The sequence below is a fragment of the Cricetulus griseus genome, assembly GCF_003668045.3.
Source record: "Cricetulus griseus strain 17A/GY chromosome 1 unlocalized genomic scaffold, alternate assembly CriGri-PICRH-1.0 chr1_1, whole genome shotgun sequence".
NCBI classification, from domain to species: Eukaryota; Metazoa; Chordata; class Mammalia; order Rodentia; family Cricetidae; genus Cricetulus; species Cricetulus griseus.
Genome location: NW_023276807.1, coordinates 22,637,147 through 22,663,449, shown reverse-complemented (window position 1 = coordinate 22,663,449; position 26,303 = coordinate 22,637,147).

Here is a 26,303-nt window from a genome sequence, read left to right as displayed (position 1 = left end):
GCAGGACAGGTACCAAATGGGAGAAAGGAAGGAGAAAGAAGAAAGTAAAAAAAAAAAAAAACCTGTCTCCATGGATTATGTTTGCCATAAAATGGCATAGAATGTGGAAATGGGCTATTATTGGGTGGAATTTTTGACAAATGCTTACTGGAAGAACCAAAACTCTATTTGCCAAACTTCTGAATAGACTCTTATTTTTCTATGTTAGTACATTCTACCTGTTTATATGGTAGTTTTATTGCCTGGATGTTAGTTTCCAGCCAGGAAAACAAAAAGCACTTGGGTTACCTCAAACTCAATCTCTGGTGACAAACCGAAATAGAATTTCAACAAGAAATTGGCTTCAAAGGTGTTGAAAGGGCTAGTGAAGATGGCTCCTAGGATTTAAGAACTGTCACTCTCTCAATCTGCTCCAACCTGGCAGCAACTGTTGCACTGTAGGAATTGGCACTGCTGTCCAAGTAAGGACCTAGAAAACTGGCCACATTCCTTCTGACTTTGCAGGGCCCGTGTCCCCTGTTCCACCACCCCTGTGGCTCATCCAGGCCACATTGCACCATTGATGTTACCGGGCTCCCTACAGGTATCATGGCTGGCAGTGACTGGATCAATGAAGGAGTGACAATGAAGACTCTGTCCAGCCTGACTTAGTTGGTCTGGATCAAACTTCTAGAGAGTTTGATGCCCAGTGGTATATTACTAGCATATTTAAACACAGTACAAATTGGGAAGTGCCTGGTGTAACACAACCCCCTGTGCACAAGGAGGTATAATCATGTCAAAATTCAACTCAAAGTGCATGTCATTTCTTCCAAGAGGGTCAGTTGTAGAGATAGGCTACCTGTAGCGACATCTAGCCTTGCCAGTGTATTTGTGTTAGTGTCCACACCCCCTTTGGGCTTGGCTTCAGGTGCCAACTGAACCCGAAAGAGGGAAGTGTAAGGGGGGGTGCTTGCTCTCTCCCAAGCACTCTCTCTTGGGTCGTGGATCAGATCAGAAGGGCAGAGAAAGGCTGCAGCCATTCTTTATTATTATCTGTGTAAGTTGTTCCCCAATAAAACACCCATTTATCATTTATCTTGGGTCCTTTATCCCCACCTTCAGCTACCCATAGTAATTAAGGGCCTAAGGAGGGATCTGGCATGGTCTATCTCATACAACTAGAGTTGAGGTCATTTGGGCCATCTCTGGTCTTGGTTGCAGGAGCTTGAGAGCGTACCTGGATATAAAGGCAATGCAAAGGTCATTTAGACTATTAGTATCTCCAGTGCTAGTTGTGTGAGTTTGATATGGTCTGGCCCTTCAGATAACACAGATAACCAGGCTGCTAATCATCTCTAATTCCCAGTTTTTTTGTTATGGAATATTTGTTTAACTATGCAAAGATGTATTTAATTTATTTAACTATGTAAAGATGTGTTGCATTTGTTTAATTATGTAAAGATGTGTTGCTGTTTTACCTTACCTGACTAAGGCTCCTGATTGAGATAATAAAAATCTGAATGACCAGTCTCAAGGGAGAAGGCATATGTGGAACTTCTGAGCAGGGGGAGTAAGTAGGAAGAAGGATTTAGGCTCAGGAAGAAAGAAAGAGATAATAGGGAGACATCAGGGGTCAGCCAGACATAAAGGAAGCAGGAAAGTAGGATATACAGAATTAAAGAAAGGTAAAAAGCCACTAGGCAAAACATAGATGAATAGAAACAAGTTAAACTGAGTTAAAAGAGCTAATGAGGAAGTCTAAATTAAGACCAAACATTCATAATTATTAAGTCTCCTTGTCATTATTTAGGAGCTGGTTGGAAGCCCAAAGAAAATTTTAACTCCACTTTTTGAATGGAAAAACAAGTTATATGTCCTTTCCTTCAAGAGGGCAATCCTGCATGCTTAGCATTCCTGATTTCTCTGGAGATCTGTGGACACAAGGACCTCCATGCTTCCATCAGACATTACTGGAAGAGCAGAGTGGCAACTGCCTCCATCTCACCCATCTACATGAATGCTTCCTATCAGCAGATCATAACAAAAATCCAGTAGGTATGGGTTTCCCTAAGTAGACATGAACACCATATTACAACCTTTAAACATATTCAGTAGACTCACAGAAGTTTCTTCATTGCCTTTTATTAGAAATACTTACACTTATGACAAAATAGCAAAATGGGTATTTTGTCTTCGGACTTTGGAAAATGTGGTATTTTTGGCTCTTTAGGCCTCCTATGGTAACCTTTATTTCTCTTGTAAGTCTAGCAGCTGCAGGAGAATTAGGCTCAGTCTTTCTAGTAGCTCTGGGAAGACGATCATGGCAATGGAGCCCATGGAAAGCTAGAAGCTCTTGCGTCTCTCCTACTCTCCCAGATCTTCAGAGCTCCAGTGTATGCATACTCCTAGAGAGGAGTGTCACTAGACCAGAAGACTATTCTAGAATGAACAGCTGAGTCCTGTCTGATGCTTGTCTGCCAACCATGTAGATGAGAGCATCAGTCTTCTCTGTTTCTGGAGTTCCCTCCACCCCATCTGGGAGCTGAACACCCACTGGGAAGGTGAAGTAAAGTAATAACACACCTAATAAAAGTAAGAAAACAGAGTCTTTTAAGAATTTTCCCCAAAATTATATATATGCACCCCAGCTGGCAAACACAATTGTAACAAAATATGTGTATTAATACCTAAAGTGTTTATAAGATTAACCAAAGAACTGTTCCTCTGAAAAATCAAGTTAGCAAACTGCATAGAACTTACTATGGAAACATGATCAGTGGATTGCATTGGTCTTCAGATGACATGGGTGGCCCATATCCTATGTATGCTCAGACATATCCTAAGACACAGTAAATCCGAATGTAAGAACAAGGCTTGGACACTTACTACTCACCTTGTGCCTAGCATGGTGCCTTACACACAATTATCATCCAACCTATGTTTTAATGAGTAAAACACAACGAAAAGCTCTCAAAAGTAGCTCGATTCTTTCCCAAGGCAAAGTCAGACTGGCATCTGTCTCCCCACCTGCTGCATGAGACATAATGACAGAAGAGGAAAAGATAAGGACTGCAGCCCCCTAGGATGCACACACAACTAAGACACCATCCCTCCATCGTGAGACAGAAGGATCATGGTGGATTTGCTAGTTTCATTTCTATCTGAGAATGCATCCCATCTGGAGAAGTGCTCCAAGAATGCTTTAAACCCAAAGTCAGATGTTTCAGAATGTAGACCTTGGGCTAGGAAGGAATGATAAAGAGGGAAAAATACAAGTAATGACCACCCACACAACTTATTTCTAGAATATTGTAGTAGTTCAGTATCAGAACCCTATCCACATAGATTAAAATATACAGCAGATGCCACAGTTGTCTTTAGTGAAATTCACCAGTGTTTATAAAACCTAACTAAAATAATTACATAAAAATGTAACTAAATTATGCAAATACACTTTTAAGATTACCAAATGTAAGCCTTGTAATGCCTGAACCCATTTAATTAAATTAAATTAAATTAAAATCAATACTAAGGCAGAGAAGCTATTATTGTGATTATTATTCAATAATACATTGATTCTGGTTAATGTATTATGACCAAAACATTTGTAATTGATAGGTATAATGAATTTCTCTTGCTAATGATATGGCTGGAAGCATAGAAAATATAAAATTATGCAGTATAAAACATTAGAAATAGATCAGAAAATACATAATATAGGCACAGAAAGTACAATGGATTTTTCTCTACATTAGCAATGAACAGCCAGGAAAATAAAGGGAGGTGAATACTATTTTAATACTTATCTTCATAGTCTCAGTAACATCAGAAACTGTCAAATAAATTGAGTAATAAAATACATAGGTGAAGAAAACCATAAATTGTTATTGAAAATCAAAACCAAGATGATCCTTCCTTCCTCCACTCTCCCCTTCCATCATCCACCCTCCCTCTCACACTCTTGATTTACTCAGGAGAGCTTGGTTATTTCTCGCATATATCTCTTAGGGTTCTCTTTGTTACCTAGCTTCTCTAGGGTTCTGGACTGTAGGTTGGTTATCTTTTGCTTTTTGCCTAATATCCTCTTATGAGTACATACAATATTTGTCTTTCTAGGTCTGGGTTACCTCACTCAGTATTATTTTCCTAGTTCCATCCATTTGTCTGAAAATTTCAAGATGTCATTGTTTTACCACTGAGTAGTACTCCATTGTGTAAATGTATCCCATTTTTTAAAATCCATTGTTTGGTTGAGGGTTATCTAGGGTTTTTCCAGGTTCTGGCTATGATGAATAATGCTGCTATGAACATAATTGAGCCAATGTCATTGCGGTATGAGTATGCATCCTTTGGTTATATGCCCAAAAGTGGTGTTGCTGGGACTTGATTCCCAATTTTCTAAGAAACTGCCATGCTTATTTACAAAGTTTGGACTCCCACCAGCAATGGAGGCATGGTCCCCTTATTCCACATCCTCTCCAACATAAGCTGTCATCAGTATTTTTGATCTCAGACATTCTGACAGGTGCAAGATGGTAGCTCAGAGTTGTTTTGATGACTAAGGATGTTGAGCAATTCCTTTAATGTCTTTCAGCCATTTGAGTTTCTTCCATTGAGAATTCTCTGTTTAGATTTGTACCCCATTTTTAAAATTGGATTATTTGGTATTTTGGTGTCTAGTTTCTTAAGTTCTTTGCATATTTTGGAGATCAGCCCTCTGAACCCAGGCTAGCCAAAACAATCCTGTACAATAAAAGAACTTCGGGAGGCATCACCATCCATGACTTCAAGCTCTATTATAGAGCTACAGGAATGAAATCAGCTTGATATTGGCACAAAAACAGACAGATGGCTCAATGGAATCAAATCAAAGACTCTGATATTAACCCACACACCTATGAATTTTTGACAAAGAAGCTAAAATTACACAATGGAAAAAAGAAAGCATCTTCAGCAAATGGTGCTGGCATAACTGGATGTCAACATGTAGAAGAACACAAATAGATCCATATCCATTGCCATGCACAGAACTCAAGTTTAAATGTAACAAAGACCTCAACGTAAATCCAACCACACTGAACCTCATAGAAGAGAAAGTGGGAAGTATCCTTGAATGCATTGTCACAGGAGACTACTTCCTAAATATAACAGGAGTAACACAGAGCAACAATTAATAAATGACACCTCCTGAAACGAGAAGCTTCTGTAAGGCAAAGGACATGGTCAACAAGACAAAATGGCAACCTTCAGAATGGAAAAAGATCTTTACCAATTACAGGTTCCTATATTACTGAAAGAAATAATACATATGTCCTAGCTACTTTATCTTGTTTCTCTAAATACTAAAACACTGTGAAACTGTAGCACAATATTCCAGGCAGAATATTGCCATCGACTTTATCAAGTCCCATTTCTCATGCTGACCTCTTGTAGCATTCTTGTTTTTACAGAGTCCCTCCTTAACTTGTGCAAACCATTGATCTCTTCTTCATTTATATTCGCTGTAATTTCAACAATGTCATATGAATGGAGCATAACAATCTACTCTTGACAATGTTCATCCCTCTGTTATTAGGTATAGTATTTGATGAACACTTAGTTGTGGGTAATTCTCACATTCTGTACACCTCTGCTTATTAGTGTGTATACATATGTATATTGATTCTATTAATTGTGGGGAGATAGAAAAGTTAATGTTGCCAACTATGACCTGAATGTATCTATTCCTCTTTCTAATTCTATACATTTGAGCTTTATGTATTTTGAAACTCTGTTAGTAAGCGCATATATATTTATTGGTACATTTCCCTAGTTATTAAGTCCTTGATTATATGCACATATTCCATCCTTCAATAATACTCTTTATCATGAGATATATTTTATCTGATATTAATATAGCTATTACTACCTTCTGCTTACTGCTTGCATGGTAATTTTCCATTCATTTACTCTTATCTGAATTGTTAATTTACATTTAAATATAATTATAGACAACATGTAACTGGAATTTGTTTTTATTCATTCTGTTATCTACCTTTTAATTGGAGTGATTACTCAGCATTCAGTATAATTATTTATGTATTTAGGTCTAGTTGCCCATTTTATTATACTTTCTTCAATTTCCATGTCCAGTTAAGAGCTCATCATCTTATATGAGATATAGAAATATTACAACCAAATATTTCAAGTTAATATCATTCAAGGCATGGCAATAATCTGTGAAATAAATTACATCCTCAAATACTATAAACTTTGTGCTATCGCTTTGTGATGTAAAGTTTGTGTTTCTGAAAACTAACAACACATGGATACTGTAATTAAAAACTAACTCCAGGACTCACAGCTGCCTCAGAAGGGAAGATACTAATTGCTAAGCCTGACAAGTGAGCTCGATCCCTGGCACCCACATGGTGGAAAGAGACAACTGACTCCTTCAACTTATCCTTTGGTTTCTACAAGCACTATGTGGCACATGTGTGTGCACACCCACAAATTCTGAAACAAAAAAAAAAATCATTCAAAAAACTTAAATCATGAGATATAAAACTAACAAAACATGCTCAAGACTTGCAGGCTAATGTGCTACTATATCCAATTCTGAATAGGGAAATCAAGGAATAGCTATCAAGCACAGAAATGTGCCATATTCATTGAAAGATTTGATATAAGTATGTCAGTTCTCAATTCACTGCAAATTTACATAATTCCAAATTAAATAGCAGGATTTTCATAGACATAGACAAGCATGTTTTGAAAATGGTGTGAAAAGGTAAAGGCAATGGAACGGTTTTGGTGCCATGGACAATGAAGAATAGAGTGGGAAGCATGAGCATGACCTTTTGGCTGCTGTGAGTGTGTCACGGGGCTGGAGAGATGGCTCAGCCATTGAGTGCTCCCTGCTCTTGCAGAGGACTCCAGTTTGGTTCCCTGCACCTAACATGAGATGGCTCACAACCACCTGTAACTCTGGCTGTAGGGCATCCATCACCCTTCTGGACTCCATGGTACCTACATGCATGTGTACACACAGCTACACACACACACACACACAAAAAAAAATTGTTTTGTTTTTTTTTAATCCTGTGTCACGTTTGCAAGCACATCAATCAGTGAGGCTACATAAAAAGTCCAGAATATTCACACAATTTCATCCACTGATTTTTGGCAAAGGTAACAAGACTATTCAAAGAACAGATTTTTTCCAGCAAATAATACTGAAACAATAGCATATCCATTACAGAAGGGACATCAATGTATTTCTCATACCTGAAATAAGTAGATGGAATCATGTGCTTGTGTGTAAATAATACACTAATTACAACTTCTGGAATCAAAGAATGAGCTCCCAGAATGGCCAGAAAAAAAAAAGTTGTTAGATTTCATATCTCAGATACAACCCATGACAGGGAAAATCTAGTCATTTGGACTTTGTCAAAATTTAAAACTTTTGCTGTTTCTCATGAAAGAACAACTAGAGAAGTATTTTCAACCTGTGGGTTTTGACCCTTTTGGACTCAAATGACCCTTTCACAGCGGTGGCATATCAGATATTTACATTATGATTCATAACAGTAGCAACATTACAGTCATGAAGTAGCAACGAAATGATTTTATGGTTGGGGGTCACCACAACAGGAGAAACTGTATTAAAGGGTTGCAGCATTAGGAAGGTTGAGAAACACTACTCTAGAGAATGAAACAACATGGTCTGAGGACAACAGGTCACATTTGCAGGCTATGGTGTGACAAATGACTCATCTGTGGTGTCAGATGCTTAGGAGCTCAGCAATGGGAAACAAGCAGTCAAGTGAGCACTACTAGAGAGGCATCATCACAGAAGAGATACAGATAGAAAATAGAGACCATTCATGACGTTGGACAAGAGGGGAAATCTAATGATGCTGTCAGTAGAGAAGTCACAGAAAGCGATCACAATCACGACTCACCTAGTAAAATGACTAGGATTAAAAAAAAAACTATTGACAATGGCAAATGCCAGCTATGGTGGAAAGGAGTGGGCTCATAGATATATGGCTATTGAGAACGAATGACATAGATGTCCTAGAAAAGGAAAACAGTACCCTAACCCAGCAACATCTCTCCTGTATGAGAAGTTGTGGCTTTGTTCATAACAGCTGCACACTGGAAATGATGCAAGTTTTATCCAACACTAAATGGCTAAACAAAACATCCATGTGGAATACTATGCAGCAACAGAAAGTAATGAATACTAATATTAGACACACCAGCCCAGTAGAATCTCTAAAGAACACTAGTAAGTAGAAGATCTCAAGATTAGTTTATTCCACTTGTTCAAACATTTGGAAAGGACAATGTCGCAGAAATGGGGACTGGATTAATGTTCACTGAGAATTAAGATGAGAATGCGGGCTGAAGGCAGCAGAGATGGCTATTAAGAATGTACCATGAGATCCCTGTGATGAGGAAAATATTATATCCTGGCTTCGTGGATGTCAACATTCTATCTGTGAGACTGCATCATAACTTCTACAACTATAAATTCTGCATTCTGGGAGACTGAATATGTAAAGAAATCTCTACCATTTCCCTACATTTGAATCTCTGATTTTATCGAAATCAAAAGCTTCAGGATATACAAGGGATAGATGTGAATAACATTGGATGTAGCCAGGTGTTGCACAGAGGCTCACATAGGAATGCCCTACTGGCTGTTTTGACTAGAAGGAGAGCACATTCTACCAGCTTCACCTTCCACTCCAGGTCCCTCGTGGTCCATTCAACTGAGACCTTTGATGTCCAGGAACACCCCAATGCCTCTCAGAAAAAACTGGAACAGTGCAATCTGGGATCTCTCTCTTCATTAGTCCACCAGAAACATTCCTGCTTCAGATTTTTAAAATTCTGGAACCACAAACCATCTGAGACAAACAGGCTCCCTCCTCCAACCTCCCCATGTATCTCTCTGTGCATAACAGTACCAGGTCAAGCTCTGCCTGATCATTTCCTACACAGGAGACAGAAGCATCTACTCATGGTACCAAGCATCACACAATTGTGCACCTGCTTAAGACCTCTTTAGACAATGATGAAAGAATCCCAAAGCATCTTTATAGAAAATTTTCTCTTCAGGGAGGCTGACCCTCCATGTCCTCAGTTTAGCTGAACACACTAAATCCTACAGAAGCTTCCTTACAACGTTCTTCTAACAGTTTGCCTCTTGCCTCTTTACTGTACCAGACTAGTGATGGCTTAGTTAAAACTGACCTAACATTCTTTGTCATATATAATAGTAAAAATGTTATATAAATATAAAAGTAGATCAAAGAGAACATGAGTCCAAAGAACGTTAGTGGGGGAGAATATGAGTATGCAATTCACAGAAGAAAACGTATTAATGGTGGTTAAATGACTTGATAAACAAAAAGAAAATACTGAAATTTTTTTCAAGAACATGGGAGGAAGGGCAGGGGAATGGAGCAGCACTACCCTGAAACTGGTTGAGCCATGATGACAGAGACTCCCCAGGCAAAGGCTGTCCATTGTCCACTGGAGGAGTCCTGCAATGGGATGGGATGAGCCATACCATGCCATTGGGTTGGGTGGGGTTAGTAGGGACTCAACAGGGAAAAATTACAAATATAAAAGGGCAGCACCTAAAGTCAGTCACCCCTTCTTCCTGATCCAAGTGTCATTCAGGGAATGGGTGTACAAATAGAATGTATTCTTGAAAATAGCCTTTATCCTTTCATTTTTTACCTATTCTTTGGGAAATTCATACAGTATATTTTTTAAATCATATCCTCTCCCAACCCCAACACATCCCAGGTCTTCCCTCCATACCTACCCAACTTCATGTTGTTTCTTGACCCTGAAAATAGACAAAAATAAAATTTTAAAGGCACTAAAATCCCAGAGTCCAATTTGTGTTTTCCATCTCATCCTGAGCACAGAAGATGCCCCAGGGTGTGGTTGATATACCCAGTGTTACTCCCTTGAATAAAGCCTATTTTCCCCTCTCCCAGCAGGTATCAATTGCGAATAGCTTCTTGGTTAGGATGGGACATTGTGCCCATTTCCTCTTCTTGGTGCTCGGATTTTTGTCTGGCCTGAATTTGTGCAGGTCTTGTGCACACTGTCACAATCTCTGTGAGTCCATATGTGCACCTGTGTCTAAAACAAAAGTTTTGAAAACATCATGTACTACCATTGGCTCTTACAGCCTTGCTACCCTCTCAGATAGATGCCTGAACTTTGAGAGGAGGAATGTGATGAACACAACCCATTTAAGACTGAGCACTTCAAAGCCTCTAACACTGCACACTGTCTAATTGTGGGTCTCTACGTTGAGGAGCATGGACTGCAAAAAGAAACTTCTCTGCTGAGGGCTGAGCAATGCTCTAATCCATGGGTAGAGCAGGGTTCATTCCATTGCTGTGTTCATTTAGCAAAAAAAGGAGCAATAATAGGATTTCCCTAAGTTTATGACCTCTCTAGTCTTAGATCCTCAGCTTCATTAACAATGTCAGGCATGGGTTTTGTCACATGGACTAGGCCTCAACGAACAAATTGTGTCTCATTATTCATGAACGTTTGTGCCACTATTCAACCAGTATAGGAGGGACTGTGGGGGAGGGCTAACTAACACTAAAGGCCTTTGAAAAGCTGTGTGAGCACCTACTACTGTAGAAGCTTCCTAAAGTGTGTGTGTGTGTGTGTGTGTGTGTGTGTGTGTGTGTGTGTGTGTGCGCGCGCGTGCACGTGCGTGCACACTCGTGTGTTTATATGTGTTTGTAGTTTAAATGGAGTCACCATACAATGTGGGAGACAACTAGATGTCATTTTCTGTCAAATAAATCCCCAAATACTAGGAATGTGTTACATCTTTTTGAGTCATTATTGATAATTTTTGAAGTAGAAAAATAACTAAAAATAAACAGAATGCCCAAATTAGGAGAAGGTTTGAATAAATATGTAATAATCACACCATAGAAGAGTATGTACAAAGGCTTGTAAGGAGGGATTTCTGCAAGATAATGCAGAAATCATTGCTTTTAAAGTCAAAGACCAATACACACACACACACACACACACACACACACACACACACACACACACACACACTCATGTGAGCATAATATATGGCTCACCAGGCTGCATGCCTGTCTCATTACTCTTGTCTACACAACAGGATGCCCCAGCAGACAAGGAGCCCTTTGAGGCTTGAAACCTAACAAGGTTCCTGATGCCTGTGCTCAATAAGCACCTGCTGAACAATTAGATACAAAAGAGAATAAACTTGGGGGTTAACGTAATTGGCCAAGTGGAGCAGAGATAAGAACAGCTCAGCTGTTGCTCAGAGATTATAACGAGTAACTTGCTATGAATGTAAGGTACTTATAAGTCTTTTATTATTCAATGGTTCCCATCTCTTTAGTCCTCATTTATTGTAAATGTTTCAACCTTGTTATTAATATTCCTTTTAAGTCTAATAGAATGCTATACTCCAGTATATAAAACTGTCAGCTTACTAAGGATATAAAAGCAGTTAAAATTGTTTTTATGAACACAGCACTTGATTTACCATACAGCAGTTCCAGACAGAGGTCATGATGAGTGTTCAGTAAACACAGTGTTGGCCACTGCAGCTGGCAGGGTCCATACTTCTTCACTTCAAAGTCTACATCACCACCTAAATATTCTTCTACAAACTCCACTGCATCGTAACCAATTGTCAACTTTTGCAGATACCTGGTCCAATTCCTTCCCCTGACCCCTGATGCAGTAACAAGTAGCTAAGCAAGCACTGGAGTAACCTTAAGATCTTAGTCACATCCATTTCCACAGCAAATGACCTGGCTCACAAAAGAAAACTAGACAAAACAACCCCATTATGAGAAAACTCCCCAGTGCCTGCCTCACCAGGCCAAGAAGCAGGAGCAGAGTAGAAGGTATGAAACAAATGAATGACTAGCCCTCCCATGATTGACAGTCTAGTGAGAAGACTGATGAAATAGATGGCAATTGGAACCCCTAAGAGAAGACGGACATAAAAAGTTAGAGACCACATTCAAGTCAACCAAGGAGTTAGTTAACAAGTTGAGAGATAAAACTGGAGAAAATACTCAAAATTCAGTTAGAAGGCCCCAGAGCCCTGGAGGTGAGGCCTGTACTAGCCCAAGACAGGCAATTCTGGTGTTCCCTTATTCCCAAGCTGCTGTAAACTATTAGTACTTCTTGATGATGTTAACTAGAGTTGTGGGTGGTACTGTAGAAAGACAACTGTCATGAGGACATATCTTAACCCTGTCACTAACCACCAGTTATTTAATTTGATGAAATCCAAATGTCTTCGGGGCACATACTCCCCAGGCTTTCTACATCTCTATTAAATAAAAAGAAAATGTAATGAAAGATCTCCATTCCCCAAAATGCAATCACTAGTACACATTTCCAGAAGCCAGCCTAGGGACTGGACTTTACCAGACCAGGAGCCAAGTCACAGATAAAAATTTTTGAAGAATTGCTGTGGTGCCTTGGAAACAGAGTTGGTATAGGGACCACTGGTGGCAGCGGATCTATGGATCTCTCTAGATCTGGGAGTACAGAATGATCCCCAAATGGTGGGAAACAAAGTCCTTTCCCCATCAAATTGATCATTTTAGTCGTATAAGCCACAGCTGTAACATGGTTGACTATTTGCTTTTCAAATAGACTCTTCAACCAGTTTGCTGTATAACTTGGTCTTAGGAGTTGGGCTGGTATACGTCACCATAATCATTTGCTTTTATGTCAAAAAACTCCCAATCAGATGATTAAACAGTCAAAGGGAACTGAGCAGGGGTTGGTAGGTCTATCATGAGATCTGGAGAAAAATTATTCTTTCCAAAGGAACTGAAATGAGAACCATAGGAACAGAAAGGATGACATTTACATTTGATATTAATCCTCCCCAAGAGTCTGCCCACTATGGACTGTGTAAGGGGCACCCACAGGCCATGGCTGGAGCACTAAGCTTATTAGAAGGGATATTCATTTAAGACTTCTTTCCTTAGTTCTAGCTGCTGTATTTAGTAAGCGACAATCTCTCTCAGTTCAAGCCTCCATTGCCACATTCTTAAAACCACAAATATGAACATTTAACTTGCACTGGATGTATGTGCCTAATTCCTTATTCAGATTTGAAATCCCATGTTGAAACTGGGGGGGGGGGGGGAAGCACTGTATTGTTTGTAATTCCTTTAAAATACTTCAAAATCTCCAGCTGATTAAAACATCTTAGCTTTATGTTTCCTTGTGGCTGTCAATTAAGCTGTAGTGGTTGGTTTTTGTGACTACTGCACTCAGGAGCTCGTGAGAGGGTGTGAACGCACTACTCCGGTGATTTAATTTTCATTTTTAAGACAGAGTGTTACCATCTAGCCAACCCAATTCTCTAAAATAATAAATCCAAACTCTACTCTTAAATTAGAAGCTAGGTATGCTTTTTTAAAATTTTTTTGGTTTATGATAAAAGAATTTTAATTACTTCTTTCAATAAACCATATTATTATTTCCTTTCTTTATCAAATTTTGTGAGGCATCTGGGGAAATAATGCTCATTTTATTGTGAACATTCTATTCCTTGGTTATTAATGTGCTTGTAATGTAATGTCTTGGAAAGGTAAATTGACAATGCTTACTGCCATATGTATTTGACAACTAATTAACTTCTCCCACGCTTACAATTTCCTGAGGAACATTTCAGTTTCTCAACACACAATCCAAATCCTCACCCAAGGATCTGGTATGACAAGCTGGGGGGCGGGGGATCTCAGAGCTTGTGCACTATAGCACCTTCTTCACTTAGAAATTATTTATACCCTGAAATGTGGGCCCTTGGCTCCTACATGAACTCCTGGAAATGGAAATTCAAGCTTAACACTCATTTAGGAGTCATTACTTTGTAGCAGTGCCTTCTCTAGCCTCACAGGTCTGACCAATGAACAACAGAGGAGAATTAACATACTTCTTCTAAAAGCTCTTGACGGGTGTGAAGACAGCTATTGATATCACAGCACCACAAAGTCCCACATGCTGTCAACTCCTGCTGTCCCCTCTATGGCATGGTTTGTCTGGGACTCTCATCATCCACCCTTCTTAGATCTATTGGGATTTCAGACTACAAATGTTTTCCCAGCAGAAGAAAAGGGCTCTTTGTAAAGGAACTTTCATTTCTTTTGAGGCATTTAAACTCAAATATTTATCACACACAAAAAAAATCAAAGACTTTTATTTTATACCATGTAAATACTTACCAGGCACCAAATGTGTTTATGAACATTTTTGTTTCGATTACTGCTCTAGAGCAAAGACAGTGCCATGCTCATCTGAATTTCCAGTAGCTATCACAATGCCAGCACCCAATGAACATTTAATAAATGCTTGCCTTAATTAATGAAATCTAAGCTACCCCAATGGAGTTCTTAGGGACACTGTCATTCTTAGTTAACTTCAGAATAAATACATCACTAATCCAAGACCCATAAATAAATGGAAGTCCAGCTGTTGGGCAAGAACTGAGGGACCTCAGGAAATCTATGCCATCATTACTTTCCTGCTAATATTCTTTTGTATAAAATAGATCATTTTCAAGATATAATTATTGCTACTTCCCTCGGCCTTCACAAAGTCAAAAGGCCTAACTCTGGGATATGTCCACTCTTATTTTATAAAACACTGTAATAGGTATCCCTTTTAAAAGTTCTATTATTTGGTAAAATAGTATCTATTAGCATCAAAAACAAAAAAAATATTTTAACTAGGTATCTTGCATCGTAGACCCTCTTTGGAGCTCTTACACAATGGGACATTGTCACAACCCATCTCTTAGCATATGTATCATTTCCCAATCTTCCTAGTTATTTTACAGAGAAATGCACACCTGCCTTTTTAAAAATAGATAAAAAATATTATGCAAATAAAATTTTAAAATTCTTGACCCAAAAAATACCCACAGCCATCTTATCCCAAACTCTCCTGCCATTTCTTGGTCCAATGAAAAGCTCTAGAGTCTTCTATGCCTCTTTATCTTGAGATCAAGGCTGTTTTGTACTCAAAGATTGACAGTGACTTCACCAGCTCTATTTAGCAACTTCTTAGTTACATAATCAATTTGTCTCAGATCCAGAAGACACCCTCTATTCTATCCAACTTTAACAATAAAATAATAGTAAACTTTGGGCTTAAGGAAAAAAAAACTCAGAATTCCTTAAGACATGAAGAGCAAGTTTTGAAGGGGAAAAGTGATATGACAGAGAAGCAAGGTAGGACAGTGTCTTTGTTCAATTTCTGTTGGTAACCAAAATCACCTTAGTGAAGAAAGGTTTACAAAGCCCAGTCACAGTCCACCATGAAGAGAAGTTGGGGCAGATACTCAAAGCAGGAAACAGGAAGGCAGAACTGAAGGAGAAAACATGGAGGAGTGTTGCCTTCTGGCTTGCTCCTCCAGCTCACGGTCAGCTACCATTTTTATATTTCCCAGGAGCACCAGGCCAGGGTTGACCCCACCCACAGTGATCCGAACCTTCCCACATCAATCATTCATCAGGAAAATGCCCCCACACTGGCCTACAGGCTAATATGGTTAAGGTATTTTCTCCATTGAGGTTTTCTCTTCTCATATGACCCGGCTCATGTCAAGTTGAAAACCAAATAACCAGCACAGTTGGCCTTCTATGAATCCTGCTGCCACTAGTCCCAGCTTTTGAAATGTCCACCAAGGCCTCCCAAATAAAAATGTCCAACCTTAATCCCACAAAATTGCTTAAGTAAAGTCTGTAGAAACATAGAAAAACTATGTAACCAGTAGCAACCTCCAAAAAAAATGTCATTTCATGAAAGAAATACAAATTGTGTAGCCAGTAAGGTGGCTTAGTGAGTGAGGGTACTTGCTTCCAAATCCCAACACCTGAGTGTGACTCCCAGAACCCACATGGTAGAAGAAAAGTCAACAGGCACAGGCTGTCCTCTGACCTCTACATGCATACTGTGGCTTGTTCTCTCTCTCTCTTTCTCTCTCTCTCTCTTTCTCTCTCTCTCTCCCTCTCTCTCTCTCTCTCTCTCTCACACACACACACATATATACTCTCTCTCTAAATAAACAGATAACATAACAAAAATTTCAAAGAATTAATAAAAAGAGAAAAAAATCATTGCAATCACCCCACAGCACAAGCAGAAATGGATATTATGTTTACTCTTACGTACATTGAACTATTCCATATTCTTACAGTATTACCTATTTTTGAGAATGACAGGGTTATGAAGCTCACCTGTCTCAGGTGAGTATTCATCCTACTTCACAGGTTGTTTCTGGTCTTTTTTGCCTCTTCTCATTGGCTTAGGTAATCATCTTGGTTAAATCTTTGAGCCAAAATGTCTCTCACGTTCGATTTGTTTTTCAAATTACTGTAGCTGCCTGCATCAGTCAATGCTCTCCAGAGGGAAAGACAGACAGATCTGGGGGAGCAGGGAGCAGGGATCATGTGGTTTTGGAAACTAAGGAATTCCCACCAAGGGCTATCTGCAAGTTGGGGTACCAGTTGTGTGGTTCAGTCCAAGTCAAAAGTCCTTGGCAACCAGAGAAGCAGAGTGCAGTTCTTAGTCCAAGGCTAAAGACCTGAGAACCCAGGACCACTGATGCAAGCCCTGCCAGTCAAAAGCCAAAGATCCTGGAACTCTGATGCTCAACAGCAGGACAAGAAAGTAAGCTAGGTTTACAACAGAGGTGAAGAGGAGTGAATGGGAAGAGAGGACTGTTGTAGGGGAAGTCCTCAGACAGTCTGTGGACATGCATGCCAGTTCCTCTGGAAGCAACCTCACAGGGACACCCAAAAGTGATGCCTTTCTCTTCTTCAGGCATCCCTTAATCCAGGAAATTGACATTTAAAATTAACCACCAGACTTGTTTTTCTTGCACCCATTGTAACACTGCAGTATATGAGTTGACACTACTGATGTATTTCATCAAATATCCCACATAAATCTTTTAAAATACAATGAGGTTTTCAAACTCATTTGAAAAACATTCTTAAAAACAAATCATATAAGTGCTTGTGAATGGTGATAAAAAAATACCACAATGGCTATAATAAATGCAGATTTCAAATCTATGCTAATAAAAATATTCTGGGGGATATATTTGGAGTTAAGCTACTTTCATAAGTCAGAATTCTGCCAGTTAAATGCCCTGGTTTTATTGGTAGGAAGAAATTATGTATCTACTACACACAAGATTACCTACAAGTCTCAAACTACTCAGGAAGTCTGAGGCAGGAGAATTGCACATTCAAGGCCAATCTGGGAAACTTAAACTGTATCAAAAGAAAGAGAAAGTGTGAAGCATGCTAGAGGTGTTAGCTCAGTGACATCACATTCCTCCAAGAGGTGTAAGAACCTGGGCTCCATCCCTGGTAGCATATATATTTCAAATGTTATAGATTCATTAATAGCATCTATAATACTTCAAATGTTACAAGAAAAATATTTTCTAAACACAAATTATAAAAGAATATAAAATATGTCTCTATTTGTATTTCTTTATTTGTTTACCAAAAATGTAGTCACTTTACTGAAGCCAGGTGTCACATCAGAAAATAAGGGGGAATTATAGCTGAGAGTCTCTGGGGATGCCTGCTGCAGGGTCTTAGGTGGAGAGGCCACAAGAGATAGCCATGGAGCAGGGCAAGCCTTTAGAAGACCCACTGAGAACTTTAAGCAGTGAGGCGCTAGCTCGGGCCATGAGGAACAAGACCTCTTGTTAGTGGCTTACTGTGGAGGCCATGTCTGAGAACACTGAGACACACACAGGCTGGCAGATGGCTTAGTTCCCATAGCAGACCACCTCCTGTACAGAGCTCAGTGGTGTGTTTGCTCACTCCACTCTCTGAAGCATGTAGAGAAATGCTACAGCATGGAAACCATGCCCCCGGGTACAGAGTAGGGAACTCCGGAGAGAGAAAGAGTCAACACCGCTCACAACTGTGAATTCCTCAGGCTAGCAGCAGGCACGCATGGAGTGAGGGCAGAGATGCACGGCTGCCTCAGAGATCATGACAATAATTGACAGGCAGCAAACACTGCTGGAGCTCAGCACACACACAGACATACCAACAGGAGGACTCCGCTACAAGTCATTGTCACCCTTTTCTGTTGAATTTAGTATGAAGCATCCAGAAAGAAGCCACTCTAACCCAAATACCTCCGCTAAGACGAAGTTCTCAACCGTGTTTCTCGCTTCTTCCATTCCACCTTACTTTGATATATTTACTCTTTGACTCTCCGGTTGATTCTTCTTTCCCCCTTTTCCTTGTTCTCATCTTTGCCCTACATTAGTCTTACGTCTTCCGTTTCATCTTCCCATTTTTATTTTCTAATATTTAGTTTACTTCATGTTCTTCTGCCCCTTTCTTTTCTCTTGTTAGCTGTAGGAGAAACCGCAAGTCAGCCTACCCAAGCCATAACAAAGACAACAACAACAAAAACAAACCCTGATCAAAGTACAAAGAACAAGTAATCATGAGATGCCAAGCCTCAACAGATATACCTACAGCGCTACTGCACCATAGGTTTGGGGATAATAGTGGAAGAGAGGACAGAAAGATCTGCCCCCAGTGCCTAGGCCAGCCCAAATGAGCATGCTCGTGCGCAACAGTCACTTCCTCCCTGAGCCAAGCAGCCAAGCCTGCCTCAATGCTCAGAAAGGCTAACAGAGAGATGCCTGACCCAGAGACACCGATGAGGAAAGGACATGCAGCGGAGTCAGCCGCCTGAGCCAATAGGACCTTGGGAGATAGTATAAAGGCAGACGTAACTTCGTTAATAAATGAGCCTGCAGCATGCTCTGCTACTCACTGACTCCCAGTGCCTGAGTTGTTGGTACTGTGTCTTCTCACCCCCTCCCCCAAGGGGTGTCTGAGTAGGGTAACCTGCAACAGTTAGCATTGCTTTTGAACGGTATTTCATTTAATATAGACTATTTCCCATAGGCTCAAGTATTGAGTATTTGCTCCCCAAGCTGATGGTACTATCTGGGAAGGTTCTGGAAACTTGAGATAAGGCCTCACTAAACACAACAGGTCACTACCGAAGGCATATTTTGCTTGGATTGTATCTTGTCCCAAGCCCCTTATGTCATTGCTCTTCTCCTTACCTGCCAGAGGCCATGACACATGCTTCTACCACTATGTCATTCTGTTGCCCAGGGTCTCAGAATCCACTGATCTGTGAATTCTTGAGCACTTCCTCCCTAAGTTGTTCCTTCTGGTACTTTGCCACAGTGATGGGACATTAACATAAGGAGGGGTCTTACTGCCATTTGTTTACCTTCTTCTGAACAGCACTGGGAGTTGAGCCCTTAGGAGAAAGCCAATCACTAAGAAGACCTTCAGATGACATACTAGATGTCATCCATCCTAACAGATGCATGCATCTCACCATTAATTTGCAGATAACATGGCTAATATCATCTATCCTAACAGATGTGTGCATCTCTACATTAAAATGCAAAAAATATGGGGCAAACACAGTGATATTACTTCTCTGCATGTTCATAGCTCTTTAGAAACTGAGTCTAAACATCATACACTGGATAAGATGTTGGAAAAGAATTCAAAAGACTTGTTTTTAAAGTTAACAATGACTTCAAAGAATACAAGTAATAGCTGAATGGGTGGAAGATGACAGTACAAAATGCAAACAAAATAATCAATAGAGAATTTCTGAAATAAAAACAAACAAAAAATTGGGAATGTAAAGCTCAATAAATCAAATTTTAAATGCATTTGAAAAAATCTCACCAACAAACTACCCAAGTGGAAAGAAGAATATGAGTGCTTGAAGATAATAAAGACAAAAAGAACTTATGACTAGAACACTGCAAGAACTGCATGGTGTGACTAAGAAATGGAAACTATAAATAATATAATTGATTCCCATGGAAAATTCAGGATATAGGACAAAGGCTTAAGGAAACCATTCCATAAAATAATACTAGAAAATGTTTTAACTCTCGGGAAATGTATGCAAATCCAGATGCAGAAGGAATTCAAAAAAGAACTTTTCCATTACCATACTTAAGTTGGTAAGCACATAATAAAAAGAAGGAGAAGGAGGAGAAGGAGAAGGAGGAGAAGAAGAAGAAGAAGAAGAAGAAGAAGAAGAAGAAGAAGAAGAAGAAGAAGAAGAAGAAGAAGTCAAATGCCAACCCATTTATAAAGCAAACCCATCAGCACAGCTGCAGATGTCTCAACAGTAACTCCATAGCCAAGGAGTATCATGTTTTCCAAACTGAAAAAAATATGTAATCACTACCAACCTACGTTACTGTATCTGGTATAGGTATCCTTTGGAATTGAAGGTGAAATAAAGACTTCTAAGATAAGCATGATCGTTGAACCAGAAGAAACCACTGTTTTCTCAAGGGAAACAGTGCTGATAGAGTTTACGCTTTAAAGGGGTAAACAAAATCGGTAAATACTTAACTAAACTAATGAAAAGAAAGAGACAACCCAGATAACATAAATACAATTAGAAATGATAGGGGATCTATTGTTATAAATACCTATAAAATCCTAGCAAACATTAATAATACTTTGAAAATTTATCTGCCAATAAATTTTAAAATCTAGAAGAATAAAATTGGCCAAGATACTATTTTAAAAATTAAAATAATTCCATAAAAGTCAATGAAACTAAAGTAACAATAAAAATTCTCCCAGCAAAGAAGACCTCAGGACTGGATTGCCAGCATATGTATTCTCTCAGACTTTTGAAGAAGGAAACTAATGCTTCTCAAAGTAGTGCATAAAATAGGAATGGAAAGAGCATGTCCATACTCATATGATAAACCACTATTAATTACCCTGATACCAAAACCTGATAAAGACATAACAGAAAAACAGAACTCTAGGTCAGACTTTCCTTGATGAATTTAGACAACAAGAGCTAATAATATAATTGCAAATCAAATTCAACAATACAATAATAAGAGTTTACACTATGGTCAAATGTGCTTTGATCCAAGGATGGTTCAATAGTGGAATACAACATATACATTGAATCAAGGATAAATGTTACATGGTCAACTCAATTGGTACAGAAAAATCATTTGCCATTGAATATTCTCTCAAGCTAGAAACTCTGCATGGGGCCTTGAGAGATGGTTCAGAGCTAAAAGTGTTTGTGATCCTCCCAGAGCATCCAAGTTCAGATCCTAGAACCCATTTGGGGAATTTCATAATATCTGGTTTCACAGCTGCCTATAACTCCAGCTCCACAGGATCTAACATCCTCTCTGGTTTCTTCAGACACCCACATGTACATGACAAACTCAACATAGACACACATTCACATAAATTTTAAAAAGAAACTATCAATTTTGTATTGAAACTATCATTCAATAAACAAAGACTGTTGATGACAAACCCATAGTCATTATTATAACAAATGAAGAAAAGCTATAAGCACTCCTTATATCTCAAATATTTGCATGTCTCAAATAAAGAATGAGAAAAAGCTAAGAGAAAGAAAGTGAGCTAAGAGCTAAGAGAGTGAGAGAGGGTGGGGGAAGAACGAAAGGAAGGAAGGAAGGAAGGAAGGAAGGAAGGAAGGAAGGAAGGAAGGAAGGAAGGAAGAAGAAAGAAAGAAAAGCATACAAGTGAAATAAGGAAAGCAAGTTATTCCTGAGTACAGATGGTTCAATTCTAAATATCACAAAGACTCCATAAGATAACGCTTAGATTTGATATGTAGTAAGTAGCAATATCTAAAACCAACATACAAACCAACAGCAGCTTTTCTCGAACTCCAGTATCAAACACATTAAGAATTCAGTGGAGCAATCTCATTCATAGGAGATTCAAAAATAAAGAAATACTTAAAATATATCTGATGAAATACCTCTACAATTATCATTCTAAAGCACTGAAGGATGTTGTGAAATAAGACGCAGAGATGGAAAGACCTGCCAAGTTCATGGATAAGGAGAATTAATTTTGCTAAAATAGCCATGTTACCAAAAGTGACTGATATATTTAATGCACTTTCTATCAAAATGCCAATGAAACTCTATAAAACTAGAGGGGAAACAACCCTAAAACTCATGCAGACACATTGCTTGTTTGCAAACATCTGCAATCTTAGTATTCATAAGACTGAAGCAGGAAGATAGTGAATTCAGGGTAAATCTAGGCTACATAGTAAGAAGTTGTTTAAAAACTTAAAATGAATTCTTTTGGAAGCACAAATAGTGATCAATAGCCAAAGAAATCCTAAAGCAGAAAAGGCAATATTGGAAGTTTCACACTATCTGTTTTGAGTTATGCTATCCAGTAATACTAGGGAAAATAGCATGATATTACAGGGAATACAGATATATAAACCAAAGGCATTAAATGGCAGTAAATAAGCAAACTGAGTCTCAACACTGGTGGCAACTTTGGAGAAATGACAAATTCTTTGACAAGTGTCGATGAGCAAACTGGACATCTTCTTACAAAATATTGAAACTATATCCTTATCTCTCAACCTATTTTTAATGGACTTAAAAATGGACCTTAATGTACATATTAGACCTGAAAAAATCAGGGAGCTGGGCATTGGTGGCACACACCTTTAATCCCAGCACTCAGGAGGCAGAGGCAGGCAGATCTCTATGAGTTCGAGGCCAGCCTGGTCTTCAGAGCAAGTGCCCAGATAGGCTCTAAAGCTACACAGAGAAACCCTGTCTCAAAAAAAAAAAGAGCAGGGACTGGGAAGTGATGTCAGTATATTAGAACAAGCAATAGTTTCCTAAGTAGAACTCCAAATGGCTCTAGAATTAAAACCAGTGATCCAGTCAGCAAATGATCTAAACAGATTTCTTGAAAGAAATATAATGCTAAATAAATATGTGGACACTATTTAATATCTTTTAGCCATCAGAAAATGCAAACAAAAGCTGAGATTCCATCTTATCACATTCTAATGTAACAAATACTGGAGAGGGTGTGAAGAAAAATATAAGATATTGCTGATGGATAGGATACTTTGTTTGTAGGTGCGTGAATTAGAACAGCCACTATGGAAAACAAGATGGTGGTGCCTTCAAAAGCCAAAAGTAGAACTGCTATATCATCCAGCTAGTCCACTCCTGAGTTTGCACCTAAACGAAACAAAATCATCACACCAGAGAAACCTGTATATCCACATTTATTATGTCATTAGTCAGGATAGTCAAGCTGTAGAATCATCTTACGTGCCCATTGGCAGATGAGTGCCAAAAGAAAACACATGTGATTATAGACAATGGGATTCTACCTCACTGAGAGGGAAGGCAAAATCCTGTCATTTGCATGAAAATGAATAATAAGAGGTCACTGTGTTAAACAAAGTAAGTGAAAGGCACAAAAGACAAGTTCCATGTTTCCCCTCTTATGTGAAGCTATGAAAGTAGAGGCAACGTGAAAACAATAAAGGCCCCAGGGAAGGGTGAGGAGTCCAGGGAAATGGAGAGAAAGGAGATGGTAAAAGCAGGTTTGAGGTGTTAGGGAAGATGGATACAGCAAAGCAGCTAAAAATGCCACATGAAATCACTCATATCTATGTACAGTATACATGTTAGTAATTATCATATACACTAAGAAAACCGTGTCCCAATTATTACCACACAGCTTAGGTGAAAACCAAAGAAACAAAATCCCCCAACCCAGAAAGGAAAACATGAGCAGATGATGTCAGGAACTCAAATTATCAAAGGATACTAAGTTGGGTTTTTCTCTGGTGTTTGTCTTATATTTCAACTCTCCTCATGCCAATTAATATCTTCTATTCTTACCACAGAAGCCATCTTTAAATTTTGATAGACCCAAATAATTTTAGGGACTTGTTTTGTCACTTTGCATAAGGAACATTTTAATTTGTGCTCCCCTTATATTTTGTAAGAATTAACCAGAAGAAACGTGATTCTCAAAAGAGGGTTTTTTTTTTTAAGTTCTTTATATGCAGCTAATGTTATTAGCTTGAATGCTTAGGCGAACACACACTTTAATAATCATTAGAGCCTTACAAAAATAAATTAAAATCCACAACTTTCAATTTCTATCAACTTGACTGCAACCCTGGGAAATTCACTTCATGGGTCTGTCTCAATTTAGACATTTATAAAACTGATTTAGTAATATTCTTAATTTACTGCTAATGTCAGTAGGAAACTTAATTAATGTCAGTAAACTAATTTTCTTTGGTTAGAGATTAGATAATTATGAATTACTATAGTCTTTCTAATTTCCAAAGTAGTTTAAGATGTTTAAATGATTAAATCTACAAACTTTAAAATGGCCTTTATTTTACTTTAATTAATCTCAAGACATTTTCTTTTTTAAAGCATGTATTTGGCTTTTCAAGGCCATAAACTCACATTGGATTAGTCAAGTTACAGTAAGCAGCTTCTCCTAAGTGTAAAACTGTTTGTTTCTCATTTCTTGCATGTATTCATTGTTTCTGCTTCTAATTTTTCAAACAATGAATGTAATTAATGGAACTAAGAATAGGCAATGACATGGAAATATACATAGATCAGTATACTTAAATGATATTTTAACGCTGGTCTTAATTTTTGTTCCTTCAGATTTAGTCCGGGTGTTCACATGTTATCTGGGTGGGTGTGAGGGATAACATATAGACCAAATAAGTGTGCAATGGAGGTGAACTTCATTAAAGATGTGTAGTCAATGAGAATAGATCAAAATAAGCCAGATCAGTAGTTAGGTGCTTAAAAGAGGGGGATGCAAAGTGCCATGTATCTTTTCTTTCAATAATATAGGAAGTTAAAAAGAAAATCGCTCATTGTCTGCATTGTCTGCCAAAAGGAAGGCACTCTTTGCTATTATGCAGGCCTTCTTTTTGCCGAATGCATTTTTCTCACTTCCTTTTATGTCCCCAAATAATCAGGTTTCCTTCTGAGATGAGGTAATATGTAGAAAACGACCTCAAAATGATCTTTCCACAGGAGATGACATAAAATATCGGTGCAAAGAAAGAGATCATCTGAGAGTAGAGAAAGCATGTCAGGGGTTTTCCCCCAAGCATTTTCTTGCCTTTTCGTTGAGTCAGAAATTGTCAGTCCACTAATGGTGTTTCCTGGAATTCTGGGAAAGGGGCTGAGGAACATTTGTAAAGTCTGCCTTTACTTATAGAAGCATTGTTTCTTCCAGGGTGTTGCACGTTACACAGGTGAGGGCAGCCCACACCCAGCTCCATCCACATGACAGCATCTGTGTGCACTTATTCTCTTGGTCTCTTTGTTCGATTCCTTGGCCATTATTAACCTAGTTGCATGTCATTCCTCATTAAGTCTTCATTTAAGTGTTTGCTGGTGCTTTCAAGGGAATAAAACTTTTAATTAGGACTCGATAGTCCACATGAAGACTCTGATGTCCATTGACATTCTTTCCTCTAAGAGTTGCATGATGCTGGAACTATGTGTTCAAATCAGAGCCTTGAAAGCCTCGGATGATCCATGCATCCATCTTAGGGTCCTCCTTCTCTGGAGCTGTGGATTGTGGTCTGGTTATCCTTTGCTTTACATCTAGTATCCACTTATGAGTGAGTACATACTGTGTTTGTCTTGGATGGATTGCCTTGGGAAGGGAAAATAGATGAGATCTCTTGAGTAAACTGGAGATTTGGTATATTAGAGGGGAGGGGATGGGGGATGAGAACATGAGGGAAAGGGGTGGTTGAGTTGGGGGAGGGAGGGAGGGGAAGAGCAATGAAAAAGATATCTTAATAGTGGGAGCCATAATGGGGTTAGAGAGAAACCTGATGCTAAGAAAATTCCCAGGAATCTACAAGGATGACCTCAGCTAAGACTCCTAGCAATAGTAGACAAGGTGCCTGAACTGGCCTTCCCCTGTATTTCAGATTGGTGACTACCCTAATTGTCATCATGGATCCTTCATCCAGTAACTGATGGAAGCAGATGCAGAGATCCACAGCCAAGCACCAGGCTGAGCTCTGGGAGTTTAGTTGAAGAGAGGGAGGAGGGATCACATGAGTAAGTGGGGGGGGGGTCAAGATCATGATGGGGAGACCCACAAAGACAGCTGACCCAAGCTCATGGGAGCTCATGAATTCTGAACTGACAGCTGGAGATCCTGCATGGGACTGAACTAGGCCCTTTGCATGTGGGCGACAGTTGTGTAGCTTAGTCTGTTTGAGGGGCCCCTAGCAGTGGGACCAGGATCCATCCCTGATGCATGAACTGGCTTTTTGGAGTCCATTTCATGTGATGGGATGCCTTGCTCAGCCTTGAATCAGGTGGG